Raw genomic sequence first — 15,495 nt, 5'->3', positions numbered from 1 at the left:
CTTCCAAGTGTCATTTGTATCCATATATATGAGGGGGTGGAGTCCCAATTTCTATCATGGATGCATCTGGTGATCTAGGCATCCAGATGGATAAGGCATGTATACATTGGAAATGATATGGATATAAGTCATCTTGGATTTTGGGTCATGCGTCATTCATAAATGGAGATTTGGGATGGGGCCCAACAATGGTGGCTCATAGGCGCAAAACAAGATTCTTTTTCTTTCTTAAGAAGTTTAAATTGTATTCGTGATTTGGGAAATTTGGATAGGTACAAGTTTTCACACATTCGTAGAGTCCTGGATGAGGCCCATAACTAATTTTATTAAGCGTAAACAAGTTCTAGGGAATCCCGGATATGGGGTTAGCACGCAACATACACTCTTGTGGTGCACTGAATGACTGTTGAGCCGGATCTCTCTCGACGTAACTAGGTAAACTGGATGTCCAAGGGTTCGGGGGTGTGTCAACAATGAATAATGTTTGAAAACCTAGATTGGTCTAAAGCTAGATATAATGTAGAATTGTTGCATAACACAAAGGCATTAGACCTAATGAGACCCACAAACCTAATCTAACGTGGCAAGCATCATTGGGATAAGGTAAGGGATACATGGATGCCACATAGGGGCCATGAGTGATGTGGGACTGCTAGGGATGACATAGAAGGGTCACGTGGGTCACATGGATGCCACATGGAAGTACCTTGTTAATGTGGCATGATAAAATTGGTTAAAATTTGAATGGGCATAACTTTCAATATGAGAGTCAAATTGAGATAAAATTTATATTGCTGGAAAACTCTTGATGAACTTAACCCTATGGTAGTATTTATTTTGGGTTCCGATGAAGTTGGAAAAGAGGATTTTTGTAACACCATCTTCATAATAGACCTTCAAGATCATATTAAAACAATAAGTAACACCTCCCGCAATGCAGAGTAGTACAAGGGGGTGGGAGAGAGAAATACACTCTACCTAGATGATAAAAAATATTTTTTCAACATTAAGAGACGTGAACTCTAACAAGACTACTTATATATATAAAAACATTACCTAAATGATAAAAACAAAAGATTATCAACATTAAAAGACTTAGTTCTACCCAAGGCTATTTACATGCATAAAAGCAATGTATTATATACATAAATTAAAAATTAATATCTGGTCCTGATGATGAACCACACTTGTTGGTTTGAAACGCGTCGTCCAAAAATTTCTCTTATGTGATTTCTACCAAAAGGCTTTGCTTAAATCAAATTTCTAAGTATACTAAGATATAAAATAAAGCGTAGTCTAAATAACCCACAAATTAGCTTGGAAAATAATAGAAATTTTGGAAAGAATATGACAAAATCCGACATAAATATTTGAAAATCTAGATTACAATTGTCAAACTTTAGAATTTTGGGTACCCCATGGGTTCTTAATAGTGTTAAATCCATTTCCATCATAAAAAAAAATGATCATTCTGATTTTTTAAATTCTTTTTACCAAATTCTGATAAAAAATCTACCATCCAAACTAATTTATTATATTAATAGACAACACCATAAAATAATATCAAATATAAAAAATGTAACTTTCAAAAAAATATTATTAATTGTTTTCTAAGACATTAGCTTTTTGAAAACACTTAGCCTCCACAAACCACAGAAACCAAAATGAATGAATGAGGACACTCCAAAATTGTACACATTATGATGAGAGTGGATTGAGACCAACATCTAATTTCGGGGGTACAACACGTCATATAACATGTTTAGTAGAGATCTGGTGGGCCACTTGTTCCGGATTTAGAGTTTCCCCACTATGTATTCAAATTCTTTTGACGCTTGCCTTCTTCAACTTCCCTTTTTTTCCATTCACTTTCAATAATAATTTCTTAAAAATATAATAGTTTTTATATTTAATTAAGGTTAGTGTAGTGAGAAGTGTTTTAATGTTATATTGGCGTAAATGTTTGTTTGTAAATATTTATATATCAGTTAAATTAAAAATAATATATTCTTCCATTCATTTTCAATAATAATTTCTTAAGAATATAATAATTTTTATATTTAATTAAGGTTATTTCTTAAGAATATAATAATTTTTATATTTAATTAAGGTTATTTCTTAAGAATATAATAATTTTTATATTTAATTAAGGTTATTGTAGTGAGAAGGGTTTTAATGTTATATTGGTGTAAATGTTTGTTTGTAAATATTTATGTATTAGTTAAATTAAAAATAATAAAAATTTAAAAGTAATATAGAATATAGTAGGGGAGAAATGTTATGGTATTCATAATAAATGTAAATATTTAAATGTTGACTCAATTAATAATATAATATTAAAAATATTAAAATTCAATTTATTATATTGTAAATTTTTTTATTAATAGTTTTATGACTTTTTATATATATAAAAGAAATACATAATATATATATCGCATTAAAATATATAGCATATAAATTGTACCTATAAATTAAGATCCATTTTACTGTACAAACAAAAATAATGATTTTGTAATTATATTCAAATTTAATTAATAAACACATAAATACTTAATACTTACAATAAACTTATAATATAACAAGATTTTTAACTATGAATATTTGTCTCCACTTTACCATGAATATTATTAACTTGTAAATAGACTTTGTTACAATATTATGGCTTTTATTTTTGTAACCGGAGGAACCCAGCACGTAACTACCAGTAAACCTCTCGGGTTAAGATATGTCCTCCTCCCCATAGCTCGGGTCACAATAGGAGGGATTTGAACCTGAGTTTATCGGTTTCACATTTCTCATTTCTCATTAACCAATTGAGCTGCCCACTTCACAAAATATTTTATTTCATTTTAATTTTGTAACATTCTTTAATTAAATCTAAAAGCAAAAATGCCATAATTACTTTTGAGATATATCCAAACTCTCTATCCTCAATACTATTAAAGATATTCCATAAAATTAATCAATATTTTAATAAACTTAAATTCAAAAATATTTTTATTTAGAAAAACACGAAATATTATAATATAAACAATACTATATTACATTCGAAGAATTTACATTTTAAGAGATTTTCTCTTAATAAATTCAGAATTAAAACAAATTATTATTAATTATTCAGAATTAAAACAAATTATGGTTAATTATTACTTATATTACATTGATTTTTAAAATATTTAACTATTATAACTTATATTATTAACCTATAAAAGGTTTAACTAGCATTTGCACCAGATGTTGCAAAGGAAACGCCGTAAGGCATAAATTGAAGAACACAAATACAACAAAAGAATACTTTGATAAAGAATAAAAATATATTGAACGCTCAAATCAATGCCCCATTAACTGGAACCACTTAGTAGACATATCTATCAACATTAAGATTATACACAATGATCAAGAAATTTCCCATATACAAACAACACCTTCCACAACAACCTTTTGTCACATCCACATTTTAAAAAATGCCTTGGAACGCGATTGGAATCTCCCATATTGCCTTTTTCATTATGCAGATAAATCTTCCCTATTGTTATTTTCATCATGAACATTGTTAGTTCATTGTTGCAAAGTGTTAGTGTGTTAAATTCAATACTATAAGTTCGACAAGCGAAAAACATTCCTCAATTAGCATAATATGCATTTTTCTCTCACCATGTATTTTTCAGTCACGCATTACAAAACTTCCATCAAAGAGCACAAGTAAGAGATTAACATGTATTTTCGCTTCATTATTTTCATCATAGAGCCAAGAAATCTATGCCTTATCTATAAAGTTACAAAAACATTTTGAAATAAGTTTAATATATCAAGCCAGTGTCTAACCTATAAAGTAACAAAAACTTTTTGAAATAAATTTAATATTTTAAGCAATTGACTAACCTAATTTAATATTTTAAGCAATTGCACCAGATGTTGCAAAGGAAACGCCGTAAGCGTAGGACAGAGTAGCATTAAATTGTTACTCTTCCATGATGATAATGAAAGCATCACCACATGTTGTCAAAGGATGTAAGTAGAATTTTGAATCATTGTTAAAGAGGGGTCTTAGGAATTGCATCATTGACATGAGAGGAGTATCCACAGTATCACGGTCTCTCTTTTTGGTTATTTATTGTAGTTGCCAAAGAATGCACTATAGAGAGAAAATAACTCTATCCTTAGCAATTATTGACCAGAAGACCCTGATTTGGCCTTTTGTTGAAACATCCATATGTATTTGCACTGGCAACACTTGTGTTTGAAGAATTTTACTACTTAAATGGTTGGAATTTATCCACACCCTATTTGTATATGCCAACTTTATTTTGGATTCAATATTTCCATGCCCTCTTGTGTGGTGTGAATTCATGTCTCTTATTATTTGCATTTACTATTCTATCTACAATTGCTATTTATCATTAGGAGATTAAATTGTTTTAAAAGATTGCTAATAAAACATAAGAATTAGGGTAAAAGTGATTGTAACAACATATAACGGTGGTAAATTAACAATATCAATGTACCATTCAATTTATTACCAGAACCTTAATCAATCACATAAGAAATCAAACACAATATTTATAATGAGAAGGAAGTACAATATTAGGAGAGAAACCCACTATTAAAAAGGCACAATACTAATCTTTAAATCAAGCTAGAAGATCTAGATGTATAATTTTGACCACTCAACTCTAAGTGCTTAGATCATCAATCAATGTGTAATTACAATTTCATATGACTATGTCTATTTATAGTTTAAATTCATTCCACAATATTAATTAGTAAAATCAAAATTAATTATACATTATATGCATCTTAACTTTATACAGCTCTACCAAATTTTTAAAATTGGAAATATACATTATTACACTGAGGGATCAAAACCCATAGTATTACATTGATATCAATTTTTTTAATATTTGCTTATACTACAGTATTTTATTCTCTTTACTTTATTGCCCATTTCCCTGTTTGTTTGTAAAGGGATGTATTAAATTTTTCTTATGGAGGGATGTATTACATTTTTCTTATATTTTCATATTTTACAAATGTCATGTTAGTAATCAATGTCAGAAGTGTTCCTAAAATTTATCTCTTTGTGGAATGCTAGGACGAAAGCAGATATTGCATTGGTGGCAAATTATGTGGTGGCATCACTGAAAAACAATAACCCCGAGAAGGAGTTGCAAAAGATTTGCGTTACTCAACTTAAGGAGATTTTAACATTTTTGTGTTTATTATTTAATTATAATTTCTGATGTTATATATGAACTTATAGACCAGAAATATTTCCAATGCCTATATATGTATAGTTCGTGATTTTTATTTTATTGTTACTGAAATGGAAGATAGCACGAATCTGGCTTCTGTGGATGATATAGAATTTAGGAATCTTGTATATTCCACTACTACTATTGTCCTTGCTGATTCTGCAGGTTTGAGTTCGTCTCTTCAGAATTAGAGACTTCCTAGTGCTATTGTTGATGCTTTTTCTGAACAAGATAAACAGGAGCGAAGTAATGATGAAGACGCTGACCGGAACTCTAAACACAGAAGGAAAATTGTTGACTCTCCATCATGTACACACGGTGAAGATTTAAGAGGTATTTGAAACAGGAGGGTCAGGTCTCATTCTAACTGTTTGGATATCAATAGGTTATTAAAAATAAACTTGTAATAATGGAAAGAGAAATAAGGTTCTGGAATTTACTTAATTGTTCTACTTTCATAATTATAAGTATTAAATCTGTGAAACTATAGTGAAAATGAATATTAACGAATATATAAAAAAATTAAACATAAAATAATTATAAAATTTTCAAAATCAAAATGATAATCATGATTACTGAATTGAAAATTATAGCGAAAACAGGTCTTTTGCTGATACACCAGTCCTAAAAACATCCCTGATACTGAACATATGTTTCCCTGCAACATTTCATATGTTTAACCATTTTCAACCTGCAAAGTGGTTTACCAAACTTTTGGGTGTTAGTGACGTAGATCTGTTTAAATGAAGTTTATCCCATTACTCTCTCTCTTTTAATGATTAATATAAGTGGACTGCAGACTAATTTGTGCTCATAGGGAACTGAATACTCAACACTGGACCAAATTATCTGATAAAATAAAGCGATGTCTTGATAGAGGACGTCTTGAATTGCCAGCGTACACAAGTTTTGGAGATATCCAGCTAGGTGCACCAAATGAAACCTTCATTCCTGATGACTTGAAGTTGAACGAGTTGTTCATGGGATCTTCTGCAAGCCCAAAATTTGCATGGCATCCTAACCCTTCTGATCCCAGGATACCACTGGACTTATTGCTCTCAATTTATATCCATCTTGGAGCTTAGAACATATCCCAAGAAACACAAAAGGTTGACATCTGGTTCAGGTTGGCTGATCCTATGATAATATATTCATCATCCACTGCATAGCATAATAGAAAACAACATTTTTCGGCATGTGTAAGAGAATCACGGGAATTCAAAAATATTAAATGTAAATATAGTGGCTCTGTTAGGATAGTTCAAGTACATTTTCGAGATCATAAACTCGAAAAGCCCTGAAACTTTTCGAGTTCCATACCTAAACCAAGAAAATGAAAAACCCTAAGAAACCCTAAACCAAGAAAATGAAATAGAGTGCCTACCTATCATGAGCTTGGCATGGACATAGATCATGGTTCTCCTGTGAATCTGCGCATTCCAGTAGTCGGTCCCTTCTTCTGGTCTTTCTGGAGGTTCATATTCGCCCGGGAGCTTCACCTCCTTGTTCCCCACGCAGAAGAAATTCAAATAATCAGTCGGGCGGTACTCATGGTCCAGGCCCTCCTCCCTGAGTGCTTCGCCGATCATCTTATACATCATGCGCACGGTGTTCCTGAACCAGTGCAGGATTGCCTGCACAGTATCCCCCTCCGGTATTCCCTCCGACCACATTGGGGTCAGCACATACACGGCGAACCGCTCCCGGGCTCTGATCTTGCTCACTACCTTCAGCGCAATCTCAATCGGTATCAGATGCAGGCATTCACAGTCCTGATCTCGGTCCCAAGAAGCGCAACTGCCGAAGAAGTGTTTCCCAACCTTCAATTGATGACGTGAAGCCGAAACCAGAAGCGAAGCCAAAACTGTTATGGAGGATCAAATTTGCGTTGGTCAGGTGGTTAGGGAGTTGCAACTACCTCAACATAATCGAACGACTCAACATGGCTCAATCGTCTAACATATCATCTAATGGTGCAAAGTAATGACACGTAGGCAGAGAGCAAAGTTTATTTCAGAGGGAATGCCTTACGGCGTAATTAAAAATATAATTTATAAAATATTTTTAAATTTTATTATAAGTATATCTATTTGCTTAAAAATATAATTTATAGTTTATAAAATATTTTTGAATTTTATTATAAATATATCTATTTGCTTAATCAAAGTTCAATTAAGTTCTTCTAGAAGTTGCAATAAAAAGATATTTTACGTCATCCAAAATTGTTAAATTTTATTCTACTTATGTGTCTTACAAAAAAATATAAATGTGAGTTAATAAGTTATTGTTAATGCTGTTGTTTCTAACTTAGTTTAAATTAATTTGGTTTATTAATATTTTAACTATTATAACTTATATTATTAACCTATAAAAAGTTTAATTAAAAATATAATTTATAATTTATAAATATTTTTAAATTTTATTATAAGTATATCTATTTGCTTAATCAAAGTTTCAATTAAGTTTTTCCCAAGTTGCAATAAAAAGATATTTTACCTCATCCAAAATTGTTAAATTTTATTCTACTTATCTGTCTTACAAAAGTGAGTTAATAAGTTCTTCCAAAAGTTGCAATAAAGAGATATTTTACCTCATCCAAAATTATTAAATTTTATTCTACATACGTGTTTTACAAAAGTGAGTTAATAAGTTCTTCCCAAAGTTGTAATAAAGAGATATTTTACCTCATCCAAATTGTTAATTTTATTCTACTTATGTGTCTTACAAAAGTGAGTTAATAAGTTATTGTTAATACTGTTATTTCTAACTTAGTTTAGATTAACTTGATTTATATTAATAAATTTAATTAAAAAAATATTTTCAAATATTAAAATTATTTTTTATTTATTATATAAATTTTTTATAATAATTAAAATGTTATATAATTTTTTCATTATAAACTAGAAGAAATTATTTGGTTATATATATTTATTTATTTATTTTAAAACAACACCTTTTTTTTTTTTAATTGAAAACAGAAAATATTACATCTAAGCTGCAAAATCATCCCAACAAAAACAGAAACACCACATGTAACCAGTGGGCTTCTAGATATGCCATCAAGATCACTCTATTACGTATCAAAACTCCCCCTTTATTTAAAACATACACATCATTTAAGTATGTTTGCAAAATAAGTGAAACGCAATTATCGAGAGGGTGGAGCCTAAGGTTCCATCATTCGCATTTCATGTGTATTTTAAGTTTACATGTGTTTTTCACTAGAAGATTAATGACCGATGATTAAGAAATCTTCCTTCCCTTTCATTTTATATTAGTGTTTCTAATTCATTAAAACAGGCTTAATTATTTAAATCTGATTTTTTAAAGTAATTCTATAAAAAAAATAACCTTTCATGTTTACCTTTTTGTTAATATTATTTTGATAACCAAGTATTTAGAAAAAAGTCAAATAACTTTTCAGGTTTATCTTTTTGTTAATATTATTTTGATAACCAAGTATTTAGAAAAAAGTCAAAATTACAAAATTATCTCAGATAAATATAAATTTATAAATATTTTTTATATATTATTGTAAATAGTTTAAATTTATTGAATATTGAAATAATATATATTTTTTAATTATTTAAAATGAATTTAGTTGACAATATATTTATATAAATATTACATTTACAATAATTTTTAACTGAGTTTAATATATATATATATATATAAAGTTGGAAAATTAGATATTTGTATGAGAAAACATATGTAAAGAATATTTATATTTCTATCTCATATTTAAATAATATATTTATTTTCTATTATGAGTAATACAAATATATATTATTGTTGTTTTAAATTAATGTATAAGTATCATTCATATATGATAATATCTTTATTTTTCATTTAGTTTTCAAGAGAGGTCACGGGAGCGGAAAAACTAGGGTTCGACACAGGAGGCGACAAAAACAAGCTGGTAACCATGGAGGGGCAAGGAGGAGGGAGCTCCACTCCCTCCTACAGTAATGTGGTTTCAAACAGAGGTAGAGCAGTGAATAGAAACAAGCCTCAAAACTCCTCGGAGAACAAGACAAAAATTTCTAACACCTAGAAGGCGGAAGGCAGCAAACCCCATGAAAAGGAAGGGACCCATGAGGAGGTCCGACAGGAGGAGAAAGTAGAAGATAGCAGTCAGGGATCTGAGAATAGAGCTAAGATGGGGCCCTGCAAACCAAAGTCTAACATTAAACCGTGGGTAATCCTAAATGATCTAGCTCTGCAAGAGCACAGGGATCATATGACAACCTATGTGATCATATGCAAGTTTATGGGCATCTGGCCAACGGAGAAAGCATTGTACACTTGGATAAAAAACACCTGGAAACCAAAAGGAGAGTTAACTATACATCTTGGATCCAAGGGTTTTTTTACTGTGGTATTCACGAACCTGGAGGACAAGGACAAAATTTTTGAAGGAGGACCATACTTCTATGCGGCTGCTGGTCTCTATATGCGACCTTGGACGATGAACTTTGTTCCGAAGCGAGAAACGTTCACATCGGTCCCGGTATGGATTAGACTATACTCCTTACCTTTAGATTATTGGATGCCAGAATCTTTAAAAGCTATAGGTAACAAATTAGGTCATTTCATAAAGATATCAGAGGCGACTCTGCGAGGAAAATATACCTCCTTTGCTCGCATATGTGTAGAGATGGACTTATCAGGAGCACTTCCAGATGAAGTCATCCTAGAAGTTTATGACGAGGAATGGGTTCAGGCAGTTGACTATGAACACATACCATTCAGATGTCGCAAATGTCATGAACATGGACACCTATTCAGAGACTGCCCACTTAATAAAAGGGAGGAACACCAGAAAACCAACAAAGGAAAAGACCCTATAGGTTTTACTAAAGTGGGAGGAAAAGGGAAAGGAGGGGGAAAAAGACCCAAAAGAAACCTAGTGAAAGCAAAGCACCAAGTCACAACAGTTTTGAAATTTTAGAAGAAGAAGTAGAAGAGGAAGGAATACAAAAGAAACCAGAGGACCAACAAAGCGGGAAAGGAAAAGAGGCTAGCATGGAGATCACACAGGAACAGAATGAACACAAAATAGACCCACTGAGTACCATGGAACTAGAAAGGGACCATGATATGACCCTAAGTGAAAGTGGTACAGAGGACCAAGACTTACAGGAGATCCTTGAGAGGGAGAACCTTGAACTAGAAAAGTTTCTAGAACAAGGAAGCAACAAAGGAATTAACTCTCTACCTCAGGAGGAAGTTGATAGGGTGCAACAGCTATTCCTCAACAAGTCACATCAAAAAGCTCTAGGAGTCAAAAGAGGCCATGATAACCAAGAAAACAGAGGGGTTACATCAATGGGATTAATATTAGGAAAATCCGCCAAAAACCCAGGTAAGAAAAGAGGAAGGAAGAGACAGAAAGAACTGTTGTTAGAATGTGGAAAACTCATGATTGACTCAGGTAAGATGAAAGATCTCTCCAGTTACTCCTTTACAAACCCCCCTCAATGAAGCTCACAACCTGGAACATTAGAGGACTAGGGAGTAGAAGAAAACAAAGAAATCTAAGTAATAGAATCAAAGAAGAAAAACCAGACATGGTGTTCATACAGGAAACCAAATGCTCAGTAGAGAAGATCAGAGAAAAGCATAGCAAATGGTTAAGTAAGTATGAGTATCTTGAAGTCAAAGCAACTAAATCAGCTGGTGGAATTCTCACTTTATGGAATCCTCAGAAATTTGGTATACTTGATGCGGAGGTGTCCAGACACCACCTTTCTTTGATTATTCAACCTGTGGGGGACAAGGAGTGTTACATGATCACCAATGTCTATGGCCCTCAACTACTGGAAGATAAAATCAGGCTCCTCACCTCTCTGGAGGAAATGAAAAAAAGACACCCAGCAATACCTTGGATTCTGGGGGGAGACTTCAATATGATTAAATCTCTCACAGAAAAAAAGGGGGGAACCAGAACACTTGGTAGAGACTCAGTTGCCTTCCAGAACTTCCTCACCAATATGAGACTGGTGGATATGGACACAAGAAATGGCATTTTCACATGGAATAACAAAAGAGGGGGTACTACCCAAGTAGCCTCAAGATTAGACAGATTCATAATCTCAGAAGAACTTCTGCTCACTGGACGAAGCCTGACAACGTTCATCCTCCCTTTTGGAGGCTCAGACCACTGGCCCATCCAACTGGAAGCTTCCTTAACTGGTACACTGAGAAACAGACCCTTCAGGTTTGAGAATGTCTGGCTCACTCACTCTGATTTCCTCACAAACATTGAGAAGTGGTGGAAAGAAGAGTTACACTCCCAAGGCATGAAGATGTTCCTTCTACATCTTAGGCTCAAACACATCAAGAGAAAACTCAAAGAATGGAATAAAAATGAGTTTGGAAATATCTTCAAAGCTAAAGGAGAAGTGGGAAAGCAATTACAGGAAATTAACCAAATTCTCATCACTGAAGGCTTCATAGAGGAAAGAAAAGAGCTAGCAAACTCACTTCAACAAGAATGGGACAACAGATGTCTCCAAGAGGAAATCTTCTGGAGACAGAAATCTAGAGTACAATGGATTAAGGAAGGGGAGAGAAACACCAAATTCTTTCACAAATCCACCATAGCACACAGGACTAACAATAGGATTTCGAAACTCACAGATTCTCAAGGAACAAAGAAAAATACTCATGAGGAAATGGAAGATGTACTGGTCCAGCATTTTCAAAGCATTGTTGAGGAAACCATAGCAGACAGATCCCAATTCACGAAAAGATTTACTCAGCACATTCCTAAGCTGGTTTCCAGGGAAGACAATCATAATCTCAACAGGCCAGTAATGGAGGAAGAGGTCAATGAAGTTATCAAAGAAATGCATAATGGAAAAGCTCTAGGCCCAGATGGTTTCAATGTGGACTTCTTCAAAATATGCTGGAAGATTGTCAAACAAGACATTCTGGAGGTAGTGGAGGACTCGAGAAACTCTAAATCAGTTTTGAGGGTGCTTAATGAATCCTTCATTGCCTTAATCCCCAAACAGGAAAAAGCCACCTCTCCTGACAAATTCAGACCCATAGCATTATGCAATGTGGTGTACAAAATCATTTCCAAAGTCATTGCCAACAGACTCAAACCCCTCCTCCCAACTCTGGTGTCAGAGGAGCAAATGGGTTATGTGGAAGGGAGGAAAATTCTCAATAACATCATTCAAGCTCATGAAGTGGTACATTCCCTCAAAACCAATAAGCAAGTGGGAATGATAATATAGCTAGACATAGCAAAAGCTTATGATAAACTAAGCTGGGCTTACATAAGGGATGTTCTCAAAGCATATGGCTTTGACCACAATTGGATAAGGTGGGTCATGGCTCTTGTTACCACTGCCAGTTGTTCAATTCTTCTCAATGGCTCTCCATCCAGAACCTTCAAGCCTATGAGAGGTCTCAGACAAGGAGATCCTCTCTCCCCATTCCTCTTCATTCTCATGATGGAAGGGTTGGGCAGAGCGATCATTGCTGCCAAGGAGGAAGGAAGAATACAGGGACTGAGACTCACATAGAACGGAGACACTGTGACACATCAACAATTTGTGGACGATACTATGCTGCAAGGCATACCAACAGTCAAGGAAGCCAAAGCATTCAAGCAAATTCTGTATGAGTTTGCAATGGCAGCTGGTACTGAGGTAAGCCTCACAAAATCAAAGATATTCTTTTTCAATACTGATATTTCTATTCAAAGAAATCTCTCTAGAATTCTAGGCTTTCAAAGAGATTCACTACCCTCAAAGTATCTGGGAGTTCCCCTCACCGACAAACCGTTGAACAAGGACATCTGGGAGTCTGTAACAAATAAATTGAAAGACAAGGTCAGCAAGTGGACAAGCAGAGCCTTGAACCTAGCAGGGAGGTTGGTCCTCACTAAGGCGATACTTCAAACTATCCCAATCTACATGCTATCAGCCCTTCCGGCACCAAAAGGAGTCCTTCAGCAAATCAGAAATATTCAAAGAGACTTTCTCTGGGGAAAAGGGGAAGAGAAAAAGAAATGGGCTCTGGTAGCTTGGGACAAGATCTGCAAACCCAAATCCCATGGTGGTTTGGGTCTACATGACCCAGATATTCTAAACAAAGTTCTGGGAGCAAAACTGTGGTGGAGATGGCTAAAGGAAATACGAAAACCCTGGGCGAAACTCTGGAAACAAAAATATGCAATGAACTGGCAAGAAACGAACCTCATAAGAATGACAGGACACATAAAAGGTTCCCATATTTGGAACAAGGCCTGGGAGAACAGAGCTTTAGTACAAAAACATAGTTTCTGGGAGATCAGAAATGGAAATCTTGCCTGGTTCTGGGAGGACAACTGGCAGCAGGAAGGTAACCTTAGCAGAGAGGAATTAGCAAGCATCCAAACTGATACCATTAACAAAGGATTAAAGAAAGTAAGTGACTATTGGGATCAGTCAAGGGACAATGGCAAATGGAGAATTTGGAAGCTACCAGACTACAGTGAGCTGACCCCGCTGAAAACTCAAGCTAAAGCTCTAGAAGCTATTTTGGAAAAGAGACAAATTTTGACCTCAACTTCAGATGACCTATTAAGATGGGGCAGAAATAATAAGGGTGTTTTCAACCTCAAAGAAGCCAAAAGAATAGCCACAGGTCTTAACTTTCCAAACACTGACAAGACATGGAAAGACCTATGGAATAACCCACATTGGATGAAGATCAAACTGTTCAGGTGGTTGGTTCAACAAGACAAGATTCTAACTTGGGAGAATCTCAGAAAGAGAGGTTTTGCTGGCCCCTCAAGATGTCACCTATGCGGCCAGCAGGAAGAAACCACAAATCATCTTCTCAACCTCTGCTCCTTCACCTCAACCCTATGGAACTGGGTAGTAGATGTCTTCAAGCAGACAGACAGGAATGAAAATAATATCACTGTTACGTTGAAAAATTGGAGAAGAGATTTCTCGGACAATGAGACAATAAACACAGCCTGGGCTCTGATTCCAGGGTTCTTGATCTGGAATGTATGGAAAGAGCGCAACAACAGGATCTTCAAAGACAAAAATGGCCCAGTTAGAAGCATCATAGCGCTAATCCTAAAACATCTCAAGGAGACGGTCAACACCCTTGGGGGTTTTTCTACAGGAAAGCACATGGGCCACAGAGAGGCTCGCATTCTGGAAAGGTTGGAACTTCAGATACATATCCCTCAGAGTCTAAATCATACCACAAAGCATACTTCAGAGGGAAAGGCTTTCTGGCAACCCCCTTCACAGGGTTTTTTAAAATTCAACATAGATGGAGCCTCAAAAGGTAACCCTGGAGACGTTGGTTATGGAGGAGTCATAAGAGATGAGGAGGGCAACATAAAAGTCATCTTTCACAGTCATCTGGGAAAAGCCACCAACAATATGGCTGAACTCATGGCTATGGAGCAATGCTTGGAGATTCTAATAGAGCACAATACACATAATGTTATTATCGAGGCTGACTCAGAATTAGTCATCAATTCGGTCAAGCGGATAGGCACAGGAACAACACCAGATAAAATCTCAAGCCACTGGAGGCTTCTACAGGTCTATCATAGAATTCAATCACACCTAAGAATTCTAAGAACTCTCAGTTTCGTGCATGTACGTAGGGAAGCCAACAGAGTAGCAGACTGGCTAGCCAATGAAGGGGTAAGATGCACACGAGATAACATGTGCTGCAGGTGGGAGGAGGTACCAGACAGCCAAATGCATGAAGGTTGTTCATCTCGGGCCCTCACAGACATGGAGCAATACCAGAACAGACAGGGCAACTGACTATCACCTTTCATCAATGAAGAATAGGAGTATGTTAGGAAGATACACAGAGTTTGGGAACTTGTGGGTCTCGAAGGAGATCACCATAGTTTGCCTTTGCATTGGTGCTATTGGAAGCTTGGCCAGAGAATGGGTAACTAGGAACACGGTAACAATCAGTCCCAACAGATGGCTCAGAAGTATGGAGGGCAGCAGACACAGAGTCTCTGTGGCTTGGCGCCATAGTGGGTCAGAGCGGTTTCCAGGTCCCCGGGCACCCTCAAAACCTGAAATGGTCTTCAAGAAAAGCAAACGATGCCACTCACTGTCCACCTCGTGGCTCTGTGAGGAGAGGGATTACCACCCTTATCGGGCGGGTATCCCGTGGGATCATGGAGAGGCAGATCAAAGGCTACAGGCCAACGAGCAGGTTGGTGGGTCCGGGAGATAGTCAGCGGGAGTCAAAA

The 15,495-nt window shown here is 35.1% G+C and overlaps 1 pseudogene across 1 annotated transcript; it reads right to left on the bottom strand.

Annotated features, from left to right (window-relative positions):
- Positions 1-6,333: 6,333 nt before the first annotated feature.
- On the bottom strand, positions 6,334-15,272 carry LOC149150813 (phospholipase D alpha 4 pseudogene; annotated as a pseudogene). Its single transcript, XR_016263249.1, has 3 exons — positions 15,134-15,272; positions 6,637-7,116; positions 6,334-6,413 (listed from the first exon to the last, which is right to left on the bottom strand). The product of XR_016263249.1 is annotated as a phospholipase D alpha 4 pseudogene (transcript).
- Positions 15,273-15,495: the final 223 nt, after the last annotated feature.

Source organism: Pinus tabuliformis, chromosome 9 (assembly GCF_031772625.1).
Source record: "Pinus tabuliformis cultivar Carrire ecotype Pingquan chromosome 9, CPIR1, whole genome shotgun sequence".
NCBI lineage: Eukaryota > Viridiplantae > Streptophyta > Pinopsida > Pinales > Pinaceae > Pinus > Pinus tabuliformis.
Note: the sequence above shows the minus strand (reverse complement) of the source record. Positions and strands in the feature narration are given on the sequence as shown.